The sequence below is a fragment of the Bombus huntii genome, chromosome 16 (genome assembly GCF_024542735.1).
Source record: "Bombus huntii isolate Logan2020A chromosome 16, iyBomHunt1.1, whole genome shotgun sequence".
In the NCBI taxonomy this organism is placed as follows: Eukaryota; Metazoa; Arthropoda; class Insecta; order Hymenoptera; family Apidae; genus Bombus; species Bombus huntii.
In genome coordinates, this window is record NC_066253.1 from 3,669,599 (window position 1) to 3,686,847 (window position 17,249).

Consider the following 17,249-nt stretch of genomic DNA (forward strand, 5'->3'; position numbering starts at 1 on the left):
TTATCCTACAACAAATTATTAAATCGAGATATTTTTACAGAGAAATAACAAAATATAAGAAATAATATTCTAATAGAAAATATCGTTAGGAAAATTACGTAGAACGATATTCAGAAGATAATCCCGTAAGAAATGTGTCCATGACTATCTCGTTAGATTTCTTGTCATGAAAACCGAGATGGACTATGGTTGAATTCAGCCAAACTTGAAAGTCCGGCTTTTTGTCGTAGATGATAATACGAGCTCTACGTATCGATCCCAAGATTCGTGACGTAATAACACTGTGTGCGTCACGATTCAGGAATACGAGATATCCTGGCTGGTCGATGTTTCCAGGTTCGTGTTTTTGCACATAACAAGTAGATATTCACTTTATTTGCATTTACAGTGTGTCACTTTGTCCTACAAATGAATCACTATTGGCTGTCGCTACGGGTCAATATTAACTCGTAGAAAGTTCGTTGAAAATTCGAACGATAGTCGATAAACTACAGTTAATTTGCTTGATAATTCTGGACATAGTCATAGGTCAACTATCTAAAAAACTTATTACATGATTATAAACTGTTGTCGAATGTCGCGGAAATTTTTAGGTTAGGAATGGTGGTTCCTCGCAGAATCAAGAAAGCAGATAATCGAAAGTATGTATCGATAATTCTAAACGTGGTTTTAAGTAAACAATCTAAAGAAATTGAATTCATTATATTAAATATAAAGTGTCAACGAATGTCGTGTTCAGAAAATACTTTAGGTTAGGAATTTGGGATTCATTCGAGGTTCAAACGAGCAAATATTTGAACGTATAAGAAAACGAAGATAATCTGAGAATATTAAAAATTCGTAAAATGGCAATGATTAATTTGAGATTCGAAATTTCGAAGTGGATATTTTGGAACGATTAGAAATGTTCCAATTTAAAGAGGGAATATTCGAACAGCTATCGGAATTTTATTTACGCTCGAGTGATGCCAAGGGACGTTTGTTTTCCCAATAATTAAATAACTATGAGGCGCGTATCGGCCCATGAATTGTTAATTTCGCAACAATTTACCGCGAGGAGGATGTTTTTCCGCCCACGATCGTAAGCAGGACCGATTTTGGGTGTGGATGAATGTGGGCGACGATTCAAACGTTAGGGCGACTGGATAAAAATAAACATCGCGCCTAATCTAAAGAAATTTTTGAATATTTTGCATTGCCTTTCAGCATTTCGTCAGAATATTTCCAGTAATATATTTTCGTAAAAAGAATAATAATTTCAACATATGATTACATCATACGTGGCGAGGATAGAAGAAAATCCGACTTATTCGTTTAAATATTATTTAATGATGACGAACAAAAGAAAGCTTAGAATTGATACATTGTGAATTTTAGTAACATTTGTATTGGAAATTTGTCATTACGTTGATCACAATCATCTATTCTGTGATATATGTTATATTTATTCATTACTCTTACTTGATATAAATTCATTTTATAAAATTATGATACTTCTTATATTTTCTGTTACTTTATAAACTTTCTTTTGTCCGCCATTGTAAAGTAAAACTAAAACTTTGTAGCCACCCTATATAATTTAATTAATACAATGCATTCCATTTCTTCTAATTTAAATACATGCGTCCAAAGATCCGGAAGGAGCGGGACATTCTCCTTAAATGCGTAACGCTATTAGTTACTACCTTGGTGGTAGGATTTTCGTGAGATTTCGTACGAAATCGTGGAACTTCGGTTTCCTCCTATGTTGCGTGTCGAGCCCGCACAGGCATAGGTTAACGCACAGTTCTGTGTCACAGATTCCAGGCTTCCAGTTATCCCTTTTCAACAACTGTTAGATATCCTTGCATCGAACGAAATTGCATCGTACGATGTGTAGATTAGGCGAGCAGCCGAGGAAGGTTAGAGAAGAGGGCGGGATCGTCGGCTGGTCCTGGATATCGTTCATAGAACTACAGCGGAGCGAAGGGATGCGAAGCGATAAACTTTCCTGCCATAGATACCGGACTTCCGATCGTTTCTTTGAAATAGGATCGAGGGAACGTCAGAGCGGAATAATTTGATTAAAATGCCTGAATACACGCGAGCGAACTCGTTCGGTAGTTGTGTTGCACTAACGGACTAACGTGTTTATTGCCGCTCGGGATACCCTCGGACCAGCAAAATAACCAATCCTTGCTTCATTTTTTTAAATAATATGCAAGAACACATCTTTCAAATTTGAATCCATTCTGTTGAATGTTTCAAAAAATGTTTTCGTACATACTCTATATGTATTTTCTGATAGTAGGAGTATAATTTAAAGATACTAGTTTCAATTTTGAACTTCTGGTTCGTAAGACACTTCTGTTTACACGTGCATTGGATAAATTTACTAAGTGATAAATCACAGCATCGAGTTTGTAGATAAGCGATGTTAGGTTATAGCGTTATATTAAATTTCTGTTAGAATAGGTTTGGCTTAGATTTCTGAATAGATCTTCTCCTATTTTAGTTTAGTCTTCCTAGATTCATATTTTTTCCTCTATTCGTCCACTAGTGCTATTGATCTTTACTTCAGATTTGGTTAGATCAAGTTAAGACTAATTTGGTTTAGATTTATCAAACTCCTTTCATTCAAAATTCAATCTTTAGTTTAGATCAGATTAAGGTAGGTTAGGATTACTTTAGATTTACGAAGTTTGCTTAACTCAAATGTATATACGTATATAATACTATTTTTGGATTCTGATCGGTGAATATTTTTAAAAAGAGATAAAAATTATTGGAAAATTACTAACGTCTTAACACGATGTTTAACCAACTTGTAACCCGATATAGAACGGTCGTTTCAAACATTGAATATGCATCTGTCTACGCCTACGCGTAAAAACAATGACGGTAGTGCCTAGCCAAGCCTGTTAGATTCTGCGATAGGAATTCTTTTCGGTTACGCATTCAGTGGCGTGCGACTCATGCTAACACTGTACACGGTGTATATACATTGAAAATCGTAAATGTCGATTGTTCGTTGGTATTCCTTTAAAGCGCATGCCCCTTCTACTGACATATATCCATCTCTCTCTTTAGCTCCAGCTCCTTTCAACGTTCTCCAAATATGTTCCTCCCTTATCTCCACAGCGCGAGTCAATATTTGCTGTGCACTTAAATGACGCGTGGTGGGAGTAGCAACCATCTCGTCGACCAACGGATTTTCCATTAATAATGTACATTAATGAGATCGAAACAATTAGTCAGTCGGTCGTTGAATTATGATTAATGAGAAAGCGAGGGAGAAATTTTACGCTTCCTTTCTTTTTCAATTTATGCATTTAATTACTGGAATTACTAACTTAACGATATTAGTTACCACTTTAGTTTAGTCAGTTTAAATAAAGAGTAAATTCCAACCGTCCTTTCCTTTTCAATTTATTTAGTTACTCGAACTACTAGCTGATAAGAATGCTAGTTTAGTTTAATCTATTTAAGTAAAGCAAATTCTCTTTCCTTTCTTTTCCAATATGTTTAGTTATCGATAAGCATACTAGTTACTGATTTATTTTATTTATCTGGTATTTATTTAATCGCTATAGGAAACTCTTATGTTCATACTGCACATATGTGTTACATAATACACTTCGATATTTTATTATCGCCACAATGAAACATGACTGTAATGATTGTACTGGTAAAGTTTAAAGATTATATTGGTAAGATTATATCGGAGTCGGTGTACTTTCGTGCCACTGTATACACGAATGCTTACATTCGATTGTGTGCAAAATTAAATTAATTTATTAAAATTATACGTAAAAGGAAGAAAGTAATATTGCATAAATAAAAAAAGAGTCAGAAGTGAAGAATAAAAGAAAGTATATGAGGTTAGTTTCCATGTTTATTCTCTCGATAAATATTCTGTAAAAAGAAATGCTACCCTACTCATTTTTATCCGAATCTCGCGAGCAATTTCGTCTACTAAATTTTTTTCACAGACGGTTCAACTAGTGCATAACCTATTACTTCACAGCTGTGTATGTGTAAAACATCTACATAAATAAACTCAGTGGAGGAATAGTGAAGGCATAATAGCGGTCGTGCGGAGTCTATATATAATGCTCGGTCACGAGCATGCCTTCGTTCACCGTTTCCACGAAGGCGTCGCGTTTAGCGTGACGAATACTGATTAGTAATGTAACATCACAATGTCGCTGTGTTCATGTTGCATGAAGATCTCTTTCCAATTATGACGCTCGTTACGAAGAATCTGTCGTGTTATTGTTGTTCCGTAGTGAATCACGATCTCTGCACACGTGTATATGTATGTACCGGGGCACTGTGTGCTGCTATGTGTTTCTTATTTTCTCCGTGTGGCGCCAGTATCGAATCAAATCACCGGAGGTTCGTAAATTTTGGTATGTCTTGCGTAGGATTGTCTGTATCGTTTTACCGAAGGCAGATCCCGATTTAGTGGGAGGGACCAAGTTGAAATTGCCGTCATTTAACGGTGGATTCCGTGAATTGTCATTTTACTGCTGTCGTATAGCAAGGGGTCTGGTTTTTCAATCCTTTTTTCTCTTGTCAATTGGGGTTAGGTTACTGGTCAGTAACAGACTTATAACTGATCACTAGATTTTCATACAAATCCATTATTTTATACATATTTTATAAATTTTATATTATTTTATACTACATTTATATTATATCGCGGATTTTTTTTTATTTACGTAATATTACTTCTCCGGGATACATGGTGGTTTACATGTACATTGCTCTTCTATATATACAGGGTGGTTGGTAACTGGTGGTATACGACTTTACTGATTACTTTAGTCAGATTTGCAAACAATTTGGAAGTGTAAATAGTTACACAAGCTACAAAGTACTTATTGCGAATAATTTCATACAAATTTAATATACTAATCATATTGGTTAAATTTGGAAGAATCTGAAAGAGTAAATAAAAGTTTCGATATACAGGGTGGTCGGTAACTGGTGGTACAAGCGGAAAGGGGGTGATTCTACGCGAAAAAAGAAGTCGAAAATATAGAATAAAAATTTTTCGTTCGAGGCTTTGTTTTCGAGAAAATCGACTTTGAATTTTCGCTCGGTACGCGTTCACTTTATCGCGTCTCGTTATAACGGATCTCACTGTAGATTTTTAAAAAAATAAAAAAAAAATTTTTTTATTCTATATTTTCGACTTCTTTTTTCGCGTAGAATCGCCCCCTTTCCGCTTGTACTACTAGTTACTACCAACCACCCTGTATATATAATTTTTCATATTATGCGCACTCTGTGCAATTTTGCATTCTTTAATGTGCCATAAAAATCCGCCGTCTAATTATTATTATTTTATATTTATATCGAACAGTGTTTAACGATCATTCACATAATGAGAGATTTATCGAAGCTTGTGTTTAAAAAATGCTACGATATCTCCCTTATCGAGAACATATCAATTAGATCAATTAGTTCTTACTATTTATTCTGTTGGCGAACGTGATTCGAGACAACAGGAAAGAGAGTAGTATATTCTCTTTATCGCGCGATGCCAAATTTGAAAATGTGTACACGAGATAAAAAAAGAAAGAGATTTTTCACATAGCCGAGCGTTTATTGTAAATGAAGTTCCGCGACGTAGACATTTTTGTGGAAATCTGTACTATAATAAAAAGATTTGTACGACTCCTTTTATCTAGCGTTTTATTACTTTATTTCCATCTACATTGACGTAATTCTGAACACTATCTCGGACGTTGCTCTCCCTTTGTGATACCCAGTTCAAGCGCTACGTTGCTCAAAATAATTGGGTCATCACCTGATCGTGCCATTTTAGCAACAGAAAGCCCAACATTCCGTATAAGATATATCACTATACTGTCATAGTTACATTACCCTATATAACTCACGGTAATATATCATGTTGAACGTTCAATTTTTTACATACAATCAGTCCACTGACGTGATATTCAAATCCTACGTTATATCTTCTTAGCTCTATTGTAAAATAACGGAACGCAATTCTAACCTAAAAGTGAAGGTCGTATATTTGATATTCCTTTCGTTTTCTTATATAACTACAGGTTGCTTATATTATCTACTACTAATATACTACTAATAACCGGTAATGATGATAAGAATTGCAAGAAGTCGATTCTTCGTAGAATCTAACCTTGTCGTAAAATAGGAAACCTCGTTAAAAATGAAGTTCGCTTATCTGATATTCTCAGTATACTCGACAAATCTTCAAAACTCTCGGCTCTTTCGGAAACGTGTCGTCATGTGAAAAGTTTCATTCTACGTTATCGACCTTTTTTTTCGCGTAAGATCGCCTCTTTGTCGACCGTATTACGGTTACTGGAACAACCTGCGTTTACCAAAAAATATGTCGGTCATTTATTCCGTATCGCAATGGGAGTCACGTGACAGAGGTCGGTCTGAGGAGATCAGATCAATAAATTCATTCAAGTCACGCGGTGTGACTAACTTTTTCTCCATATAACGCGCCGACAACAGCACTGCGACGATTTTCCACGAAAGTACGAAATTCGAGCTAAATTCTCTTATGTCAGACGCTCTGTACATGTTTAATCGGTCTCACACCCCTCGTCTCTTTCATCTCGTATGTCTACGTTCACATAAAATGGCAGACAAAGATATTCATACGATTGGAATATGGGAATAAAAAGAAAAATATTTTCTCTGTTATTAAATATACTTAAATGTGTGTAATTATATATTGTACAGAAACAGTTGCAGTAATAAATGTATACGAACAAAGATGAATTCGCAAATACAATAAAATATTCTCAAAGATTTGAAAAATATGGAACTTCGGATTTCGCTAAAAACTTGTTACTTTAATAATGCGAATATTAATTACTAGTAGAGGAAGTAGTCTAAATATGATGTAGCATTTCTACTTCAGGATTTATTGCCAAATCCGTTCAAGATTTTTAAGATGGCAGTATATATGTCTAAAACGTGTTTGCTTTATGATATAAAGTTAAAAAAAACTGAACGAAGGTAATGTCTCTTTCAAATTATATATTTAAAATAAAAGTAAAAGTATTCGTATTTAGAAATTCAACTAGCTCATATTTAAACTCTAGTCTGTATTTGGATCATCTCTTGTACTATATAAATACTTCTATCTCAATAATCAAATAAATTAATTAACAGTTTGTTCCTGTACATTTATTACTGTAATTATCCGAATGTAATGAAACAGACATATATTCGATTATGTTTAATAATATAAGAAATATTTTTTTATTTTTACATTCCAACTGTATTATTTAATACTTTTGTCTCTCACTGTATAGCCTGTGTGTGTGTGTGTGTGTGTGTGTGTGTGTGTGTGTGTGTGTGTGTGTGTGTGTGTGTGTGTGTGTTCCTGTTGCTTTCGCCTGCCGCCGCCGCGCCGCCCCTCGTCGACTCGATTGACGTCATTATACGACGGCGTGAAGCACATTAGCGTCATGAAACGTTTACACGATACTTTACTTCGACACGTTATCAATCCTGCCGGTTTACATCGGTCTAGGCCCCAATATCTTAAAATCTGTCAGGCTAATTATCGGCGGCTGGCTGCGAGAAGGTCGTCATCACCTCTCTACTTTTAGTTACTGCCACCACTACTTCTCTTTCTCCCCACCACACCACTGTGTGGTGCTAGTGTCGCCATTGAGTGGCGCGCACAACCAACTGGCCGTCTGTAAATTTTTTTCTTTCATAGTCGCGTTTCGCGAATTCGTTCACCCGGCGGAATTATAGACGCGAACCGTGCTTCTCGCGGAAGACAATCCTCTATAGAAGTTGCTCGTTGACCCTCGTGTGTCTCGTCCTACCGGCCTTGAGTTTATAAATATTCGGTCCAGTGTGAACGTGTGCGTATGTCTGTGCAGTTCGTTGTCAGTGTCGAAGATATGCGCTCGGCTTTCTTCGTAAGTACGCTTTCTGATATAATAGCCGGAATTCCAAAAGTTTAATGAAATACTCGTAGAATACTTGTAGAGTTTTTATAAATATATATTTCTTGTGTTATAGGGAACATTTTGAATTTTCACTAGCGCAAGAGTGAGACACGTCTGTTACTGTTATATTGGTAACGTTTGAAATAAATCTAAAAATGTACATAAGTGCTACAAGACATATAATGATACAAGCGGAAGTATTTAAACAGTTTAATCCATGGTATTAACGAGTCTCCAATATTCAGCATTCTTAATAGACTGCGAATTTTTATGCATTTATGGGATAGTTATAAATGCAAAAATGCACATAGTACGTATAATATGCGAATATACATAAACGTCCTACACCCGTTACAATATTCAGTAGGTAAAACAAATTTCTGCTAAGATTCTGTTCATCTGTTTGTCTTTATAAAAATATGAATTTGCATAAATATGTGCAATTTACTTATTATAGAATATATTTAAACGTTAATTGGAGTCGTTGCGTCAGCAATTATTCCGAGTTATTTAGAATAAAATTATTTTATTTTAGAGAATTTTATATCAATTTATATTTCGTATTTTACGTGACAGAGACATTATTTTATTCTGTAAAATATACGATACAAATTAAAGTTAAATGTATTGTAAATTGTTAGCAATTAAATATGATTCAACGATATCAGTCGAGAGCTAAAATTGTTCGTGCTGTATGCTAATTTCTTACTAAATATATGTTTGCAATAAATGTCTTGTGACTTCTATGTATATGCATCGTCAGATTGATTTCAAATTTGACCACCACAATCGTGACATATATGTGTATGACCAACATATTCAAAATGTTTTATATAACGCGCAATTTATTTATAGAACGCGTCTTTAAGATACAGCAATGATGAATTTAAGATTAATGCCCTATATATTAATGAAAATCCGAAAAGATAGGACCAACAGGATTTCGTTAATAATCGAATCGGTGCAACCATCGAAAATCGATTGTACCGATATCGATAATATTTAATAACCTCGTCGCTGCATTGATTCGGTTAAAATTCTGTAAAATAATAGAAAGTTGAGAGATAGTGGAGAATTCTGCAAAGTTTAATGAAACGTAGACTGATGTCTTTCTCTGGTTTTTTTATATTCTACATGGCTCATCAGTCAGAAAAGCGCGAGTAATGAGATATGAAACAGTGAATGGTTTGTATGGCACTCGACAGCGCGCGCGCTCCATACGGGTAATTGCATACGAATGCACAAATGCATGCAAATCTTTCTGCGCTGTAAATCTCGCCTGTTCCGCGGGTTAATTGTCACTCTTCGCACCGGCTAAGGTCATCCCACTCTATTTCTACGCTACAGAGCTTGAATCTGACCATTAGATTCATTTTTTATCTAAATCTATTTAATGAATACATGGTGACAATTATGGTCGATTCTCATTACTGGACTGCGGATATTTATGCGAATTCATACTTTTATGAATACAATTTTCGAAAAATGGAACTGAAGTAGAAAATTATTTCATGTACTAAACGTTGTGGAAAGTACTTTAGGTGTTTTATACAGTATACAGGGTGGTCCGGATAAAGTGCTACAATCCGTTTCCTTAGAAACTAATGGAGATATCAACTTCGTTTTTACTGTAATTAAATAGCGTACTGTTTTAGTGGCCAATTTATTTTTTGTGACCAATTTATTTTTTGTGACGAATCGTAGACTGAAAAAAGGGGCCACTAGAGATTTTTTGAAATGGAAGGTTGCATTAATTTTTTTGTGATTCAGATAACTCTTATTGGGTTACATCTAAATTACTATGCTAATGAAATTTTAAGATAGTTCATGGTATAAAAACAGAAAACAATATTTCGGAATAATACACGTAACGTGAGTCGTTAATAAAAGCGAAATTACAGTACTAGAATTTTTCTTCCAGAAGATAATATGGACGATAATGTTATTTAGGTTAGCTCCAGTTTAGGTTATGTTTGCATCGGTAGATACATATCGATTCGATAACGGTATCGATACGTATCGGCGCGTTAGATTTTGACCGATTTGCGTTATCTGTCATTAACGTACTTTTACAATCGAGATTTTGCAATCACGAGTATCAAAATATCATCCTTGTCGCAAGTGATTTAATAGATTTACATTTTTCCATCTAGCGGAACGTTATCTCTGAAATCATGACGTAAATCGAGTAATGAGCTCTTATGGTAAATTACGTGAGAAGATTAGATGAGAAATGAGAATAGAGAGAAAGATTGTATCTCTTTCTCCTCTTTCCTCGTACATTTCTTGTCGTTGACTTAAACTCACATCAAACTATCTATGTCGTTTCGTTTGACCTCAGCGAGTCAGTGTATCTAGTAAATTTGCTCGGATTCTTCGTTTCTTTTTTTAATAAAAAAAAAAAACTAGAAATATTAATTTATTCTATTTTAGCTTTATTTCACTTTCAGTTTCAGTTACGTAGTCTAAATTATTATGTTTCGCTAAATTATTACGTTCCCTAAAGAAGTAAGTAATTTTGCGTATTATGTGCATTTTATACAGTTTCGCAGCTTTAAATTTCCCATAAGTGCATAGAAATCTGCAGTACGAATGGTTATTGGGATTCCACAGCTAATATCGAGTTTCCTATCTGTGTATAGTATTAGTGTGCTGTGAATCTATGGACTTGGTTAGATGATAAGTGTATGTAATACATTTAATATATATATATATACTGCAGGATATAGGACGTTATAAGTGTATGTGTTACAGTGCATGTAACACACTTATCTTCTATCCAAGTCCATAGGTACAAAACGACAGAAATAGTACACACAGATAGGAAACTCAATACATATTAGCAAAAATATAATTGGCAACCGACACGTGCGGTCATGGCTAATCCCTGAAAGATGGAGGTATGGTGAATTCTTTAAGGGAATCCAGAAATAAGACAGAGTGTGTGTGTATGTCGTTCAGGGTGGGCAACAGTACAGTTCAAACACGTGAAAACACTAAATATACACTGATCGTCCGTGCGGTAAGTCCGCGTCGAAATAGAGCAATTTTATCCGATTCAGTGAAAACTGATCCCGTGAGGCATTATAATTAGAGGGCGAGGAGTTATTGTTGGATTTCCCGGGATTATTGATGGATCGATTGCCGTTAACGTTTCATTGATCGTATTAATATTGTTCGTATGAAAAAAGATTCACATTCTCGAAAAAGTGCATCGCATAATACCAGAATCTCTCTCTTTTTCTCAATTATCCTCTGTGTGTGTGTGTGCGCGCGCGCACGAGCACGGGTGGCGCGTGTGTGTCATTCGCTGCTGAAAGACGGTGGAGTTTTTCATTCGAAGGTTGGTAACCCCGCGTGAACGCGCCCCTGATACGGATAGAGCGTGAAATTAATTGTAAAACAACGCCTGAAAATAAGGGCAGTTTACCATCTTTACGCTTACTATGGCAGTAGTTAGTCTTCGCATCAAATCAGTTTCTAATTAAGGAAGCCCACCCCCGGTCACAACTCTGCACTCATTGAACCTGTATAACTTACATGAGAGAAAAAGAGCGAGATTACACGATTTCTCTATAGACTTTGCGTCATTAGCACACGGGTACGAGTAAAGAGAGATTTTATCGCCTAGAAAATTGCCAGGCATAATTGCAACTGCAAACGCTATAAATCGAGAAATCGGAAATTTTATACGTTAGGTTTATCGTTGGTTCGTATAATATTATTAAAATGCCATAAACAACGATCAATGTAAGCTAAAATCGTTGAGAAATAAAATTACGATAATCTTTTAGTCTGTCAAATGATTCATACGGTATATTTTAAGGTTATATACGTACGGTGATTCATGTGAATAAAAACCTGTACATCGATATAACTATTAACGTAGGATAAAATCGGTTGAAAAATAAAATGGTAATAATTTTTGAGGTTAAGTTCGTTGATGATTCATGCGATATTTTTTAGGTGTCATACACGTAGGACGATTAATATGAATTGAGATCTGTACATCAATATAACTATTAACGTAGAATAAAATTGTTGAAAAATAAAATGGCGATCATTTTTTAGGTTAAGTTGCGTGGATGATTGGTGTGAAATGATCACAAGACGTCGTGTACGACGATTAGCATGGATGAAAATTTATTGAAAAATAAAATTACGATAAACCCATCTCTCGAACAATAAAAAGAATTTTCGAAAGTTCGATAACAAGAATTTCTCCACGTTTTCTATCTCTCTCGACTGGAGTGCTCGAACGAGTGTAAACAATGGAAGGGAATCCGCGTGAAAGTACGAAAATAGTTGGAATTGGATGGTAAAAAGAATTCCGTTTCCTCTCTCTTTAGTAACTCCCTCTTCTCCTCTTGCTTTGCCGCTCTGTTTGCCCCGTATCGACTCTCGGCTCTTCAGCTCAATCAACAATATCGACACGTACTCTCGAAATATAGAGCACAGAGAAAATATCTCTTTCCTCCACGCGGCCAAGGAAATGGCCTCTGACCGCTTCAAACAATTTCTTTTAGTTAAACGACACTCTTTAAATACGAGTGGTTATTGGGGTAGAAAAAAGAGCGTCGATTACTAAAACACGATAAACCGTGTTGACTTTATTGCGAATGAAAAAATCGAGGCAATTGTTGCTTCCCGTTCGTCGAGTATCGGTATTACGTTATTCGATGACGGCACCTCATTATTTTTATGAAATTTGTTACATACGACTTTTGGGAAAAAGAATAGAGTAAAACGAAATTAACGAGAAATTTATAAATCTATCCTCTTGTTAGTCTAGGATTTTTAATTATCTAGCTTAACGTTCTTAAGGCACAGCATGAACATGAAAAACATTGAAACATATTAATAAATAAGATGACGTTATTTTCGCTTTTAAAATTAAAAGTAGAAAAACTAGAATTGGCCGAAAGACAAAGTTATCTGAGAAAGGGACAGACGAATTCATTTATAGAAATAGATATAGATCCAGTAATAGCATTTTGATTCTTACTATTGGTATAGAAATCCATATATATTATACTTAGCTCTTTTGTAATCCAGCTATTTTATTCACATGTATCTGAAAGACTTAAAAAGTCAAGAGAAAATTATGAGAACAAAGTCATTTGTAGACTGAAAAAGTGTACACAATGCATATAATATGCAAGAATATATAAAATAGTTAAAGTCCAAGAGTATATACTGTTACACTTAGTTGATGAAACAAATTTCTATTTAGATTCCATTTCCTTAATTATACTCGTAAAAGTATGAAGTACTTAAAAATCTATGGTGTATATTATATCTTTGAAGATTCACAGTCGTTTCTCAAGATGTTTCATATTTCATATGAACAAACCAATCTAGTGATTTATAAACTAAATCATCCGAAATTTGTATGAAGAAAATATCGTTAGCAGTACAAAATGTACTCCTTATGATCTTCAGTAGATAAAACAGTTGTCTATCTAGGTTCCATTTTTTAAATTATATTCATAATAATGCGAATTTGCATGAACATTCGCTGTTTAGTGATTTATCGCACAAGCAGTTTCTATAAGATACCCTTGAGGAATGCGATCATTTCGCTTAGATCATCGCGAATTTTCGTTCTCTCACGATGATGTCTGTCATACAGCAGTTGTTAATAGGTATTTAAGGCTGCGGTAACTAGTTGTTTAGCGGGAGTTCGTTTGTAATAGGATGAAAATAAAGTTGTGAGTAAAAATTACGTAAACGTGATGAATGAATCAGGTTGAACTTTCCAAGTAAAAATGTACGGCCAGGAGCGTTCAGTTGATTGCGAGACTCGTTATGTGATGTATCGGCTCTGTTGTGTTGAATTCCGCCTCGTGTGTTCCACGATATCGTAAATTACATATTGCAAAACGCTCGCGACTGTTCGCATCTACGACACAGATTACAACCTACATATCTCGACTTACACGAATTAATTAAGTTATTTACCAAAGCAATTCTCTATGGATCGCTTCATTTGTTAAGAAGTTTCGGTATTACATAGCAAACGTCTCGTTGGAACTAAGAGTAACTGATCCGTGAAAGAGTTAACGCGTTTTCTACCGCACTGTGGTCATCGGTCACCTACGTCACTAAAAATTTTTTAGAATAATTAAAATGAGATAAAGATAAAGTTCATGGATTAAATAATTATCAGTAATGTGAATGACTTGGATAACATTACTAGAAAAAGGAGCGCAAATATAATGTAATATTTTGCAAAAATAAAATGTTACGATGCATTTCAATTTATTGTAGTTGTCATGGAGAATTATAGAAAATTCTATAGATATATAAAAAAATATATCGAAAGATTCATTGAATAAATGTAATATTATAAATTATAACTAGACTGCAGATTTTTCTGCATTTATAGGAAATTTAAGAATACGAAAATACATGCAAAAATAGACAAAATATATTACTTGTTATAATATTTAAGTTAAACTATTCTATTTTAAAATATTCTATTTTCTAACTAGATTCTGTTTTTTTAAATTACATAAAATTTTAAATTCATAAAAATATAAATCTGCATATATATCCACGGCTCAGTTATAATATTGGTTCATCTTTACCTTACAGTGTCAGGTCTAGTAGAAAATAGTGGAATTTCTCTATGGCTCGTACATTTATTGGACAATTTCAATATTAAACAATTGAACGGAAGCAATCCTCCTAAATCAAAATTTTGTAAACTTCGAACAGAAAGAGGTACAAATTTTATGAAATAAATCTAAAAACATTCTAGGTTATAATTTAGAATGATGAATCTGTACAATGGCTCCAAAAACTATACGCATATTTACCACAGAAAATTTCTTTTACATTGTACGAAACTTTTCGAGATTTCGTTAGCACTGTAATAAGATAATATATTGAATATATATATACACACATTTTCGAATTGATTTCAAATTTATATAATATTCAAATATATATATACACACATATATATACTCAGTGAAAAATTAGTATACAGCATGGATAGTAGTCTTAAATATACAATTAATGCTAAAAATGGCCTCACTAAATATTGTGGCTTATTGATATAGTAAATACTTTGGTTGTTCAAATATTTTGATAATCTTCGAGAAGTGTATACTTTCAATAAATATCTTGTAACTACTATATACATTTCCACATGTGTTTCAAATTTGACCAAAATAATCATGATAGTCGTATCTCGTTACCAATGAAATGAAAGTTTCTGGATGTATTCTTTCATGAGACACATAACACTAGAAACATTACAATTTATAATAACGTTAGTTTCTTTTACGACATCATGGTTTAGAGCATCGAGCCGCAAGTGGAACCAGTGGAAAATAGTGAAACTTTGCGCAGTACGCGTGCGAGCAGCTAGAGGGCAACACGAATCGATTACTACTTTGCTAATGGCTTATTTCACTTAACACGCCTTTCCGTGGCGAGCAAGTTCGCTGCCTAGAGCGGTGTTCGTGTCGCGAATCAGGGTTTCTGCACGTTCTGTGATTGACAGGGAAGAATGAAGCTTCGTGGCCGTAACCAGTGAAGGGGAGGTCAGTTTGCATGCCAATTCGCGATCTGTTGTCGCCGTCAACACGTAAACTGTCACCAGAAGGTAAACGGGCTATTCTATCCCTCTGTGTTTCTCCCTATGTCTCTGTCGTCGCTCTGTCTCTTTTCCGCGATCGGTGTTATTTTTAGACAGGCTATATCGTCGATGTTCGTTCAATTGCAAGCTCCCGTTACATCGTTTCTTCGTTGTGACATCATTTCGGAAGAGAGTGTCTGCCACTTTTACTGCCGTCTCTCAGTAATGACTCATTTGTCAAGGTACATAACCTCAAAACTATGTCGGCGTTCGATGACAGTCTAGGCCAGGCCACTCGTGGCAGCCTTTTACTTTACGTCCATAGCGCTCTACGGTTATTTTATCGCATCTAACAACTCCTTTTTTGTGATTTTCCAGGGATCGAATGAAATTATTAACTGTTATAAATAAAAGTTATTTACTGAACTTTTAACTTTACAGTTATTTCTTTTCTGTTTTATGTAAAACCCAGTTAGTATTGTCTAATTGTAGATAAGATTAAATTTTATTTTATTTAATTTTATTTTAGTTAATTCAACATATATTCTGCATTTTAAACGATGTAGGCTATCATTGGCATTGTGGAAGATGTAGAATATAAATTATAATTAAATATTTTAAAGTTACGAAACTTAACTCTAATCTAAACTGAGTGGTTGTCTACTGCATAACTCAGGAATAGCAATTGAGGTTTAGGTTACGTGTGCGCTCAAAGTTCAGAGATTAGTTTTAGGAGCAATGTATTTTCTAAATTACTTTCGTTAGTGTAAGTCTTGAAGGCTACTAGTTGAATTATCAATGGCATGCCACAGAATAATCTGTTTTCCATAACTTGGATGTTTTCTAAGGAGAATAGGTGTCTTAGCTTAATTACAACTCTTTTTATGCTTCCAAGAAAATAGAAGTTTCTTATTTATGTAAAAATGTATGGAATAAAAGTTTCAATAAGTTCACTTTATAACTGTTTTCTTGAAGTGGGAAGGATATTGATTAAAAAATTATATCCCGTTATTTCATAACTAATTGTAAATTTTAGGTTTTATTCAATTCTTGCGATTTTCAATGTTTGTACTTATCAGTCGATAATGTTAAAGTTCAATGACTTGTATTTCCTGTTGTTTGGATTTCCTCTCATCACTTGTATTGATTCTACCAAATAGGAGTATTATGATTTCTATTGTGATATATATATTGTGATATATATATATTTTAGAATATTAATATTTGATAAAAATGAATCTTTGATTTCCTATGATTATATGTACTTGATAATTTAGAGAAATTGCATAACTTTAATTCTTAGAAATAATAATGTCCATTGCCTATGGAAAAATTAAGGTGCCATTTGAACTGCATACATATATATAACCTTGAAATCTTTCACTATTGGTGATATAAAATAGAATTGCATTTTCATAAAGCTCTTTCTGTGTCAGACTTTTCAATATTGATAGTGTAGTATCATGAGATAAGGATATTTATCTCATTTTTTTTTACCATTTCATCAAGACCAGAAGTACCAATATAATTATGACATAATGACACATCTGTTTAAATAACTATGACTCGCATTGCCATTATCATATGCTAATAGCTTATTTTTTAATTAGCATTCATAACACAGCAATAAAAACCATGCATATCTTAGTTTGAGAATGGCAGTCCTTGATATAAGAAAGATTTGTTGAATGGAATGGAGTTTTAGG

General features: G+C 34.2%; 1 protein-coding gene and 1 long non-coding RNA gene across 31 annotated transcripts in view; one reads left to right on the forward strand and one right to left on the reverse strand.

Moving 5' to 3' along the window:
* Positions 1-17,249, forward strand: part of LOC126874766 (plasma membrane calcium-transporting ATPase 3) — a 90,378-nt gene that overhangs the window by 24,040 nt on the left and 49,089 nt on the right. Inside the window, exon 1 of one of the 30 annotated variants that reach the window (XM_050637139.1) lies at positions 7,733-7,925. The exons of 27 other annotated variants lie outside the window; for them this stretch is intronic. The gene's annotated coding sequence lies outside the window, so the exon portion shown is untranslated. Of the gene's footprint in view, positions 1-7,732; positions 7,926-15,264; positions 15,571-17,249 lie in introns of those variants that run through there. 2 more of the 30 variants (XM_050637127.1, XM_050637134.1) reach the window with 2 other exon arrangements.
* Positions 3,426-7,588, reverse strand: LOC126874812 (uncharacterized). Its single transcript, XR_007693024.1, has 3 exons — positions 7,486-7,588; positions 6,152-6,346; positions 3,426-6,007 (listed from the first exon to the last, which is right to left on the reverse strand). It is a non-coding gene; the product is annotated as an uncharacterized LOC126874812 (long non-coding RNA).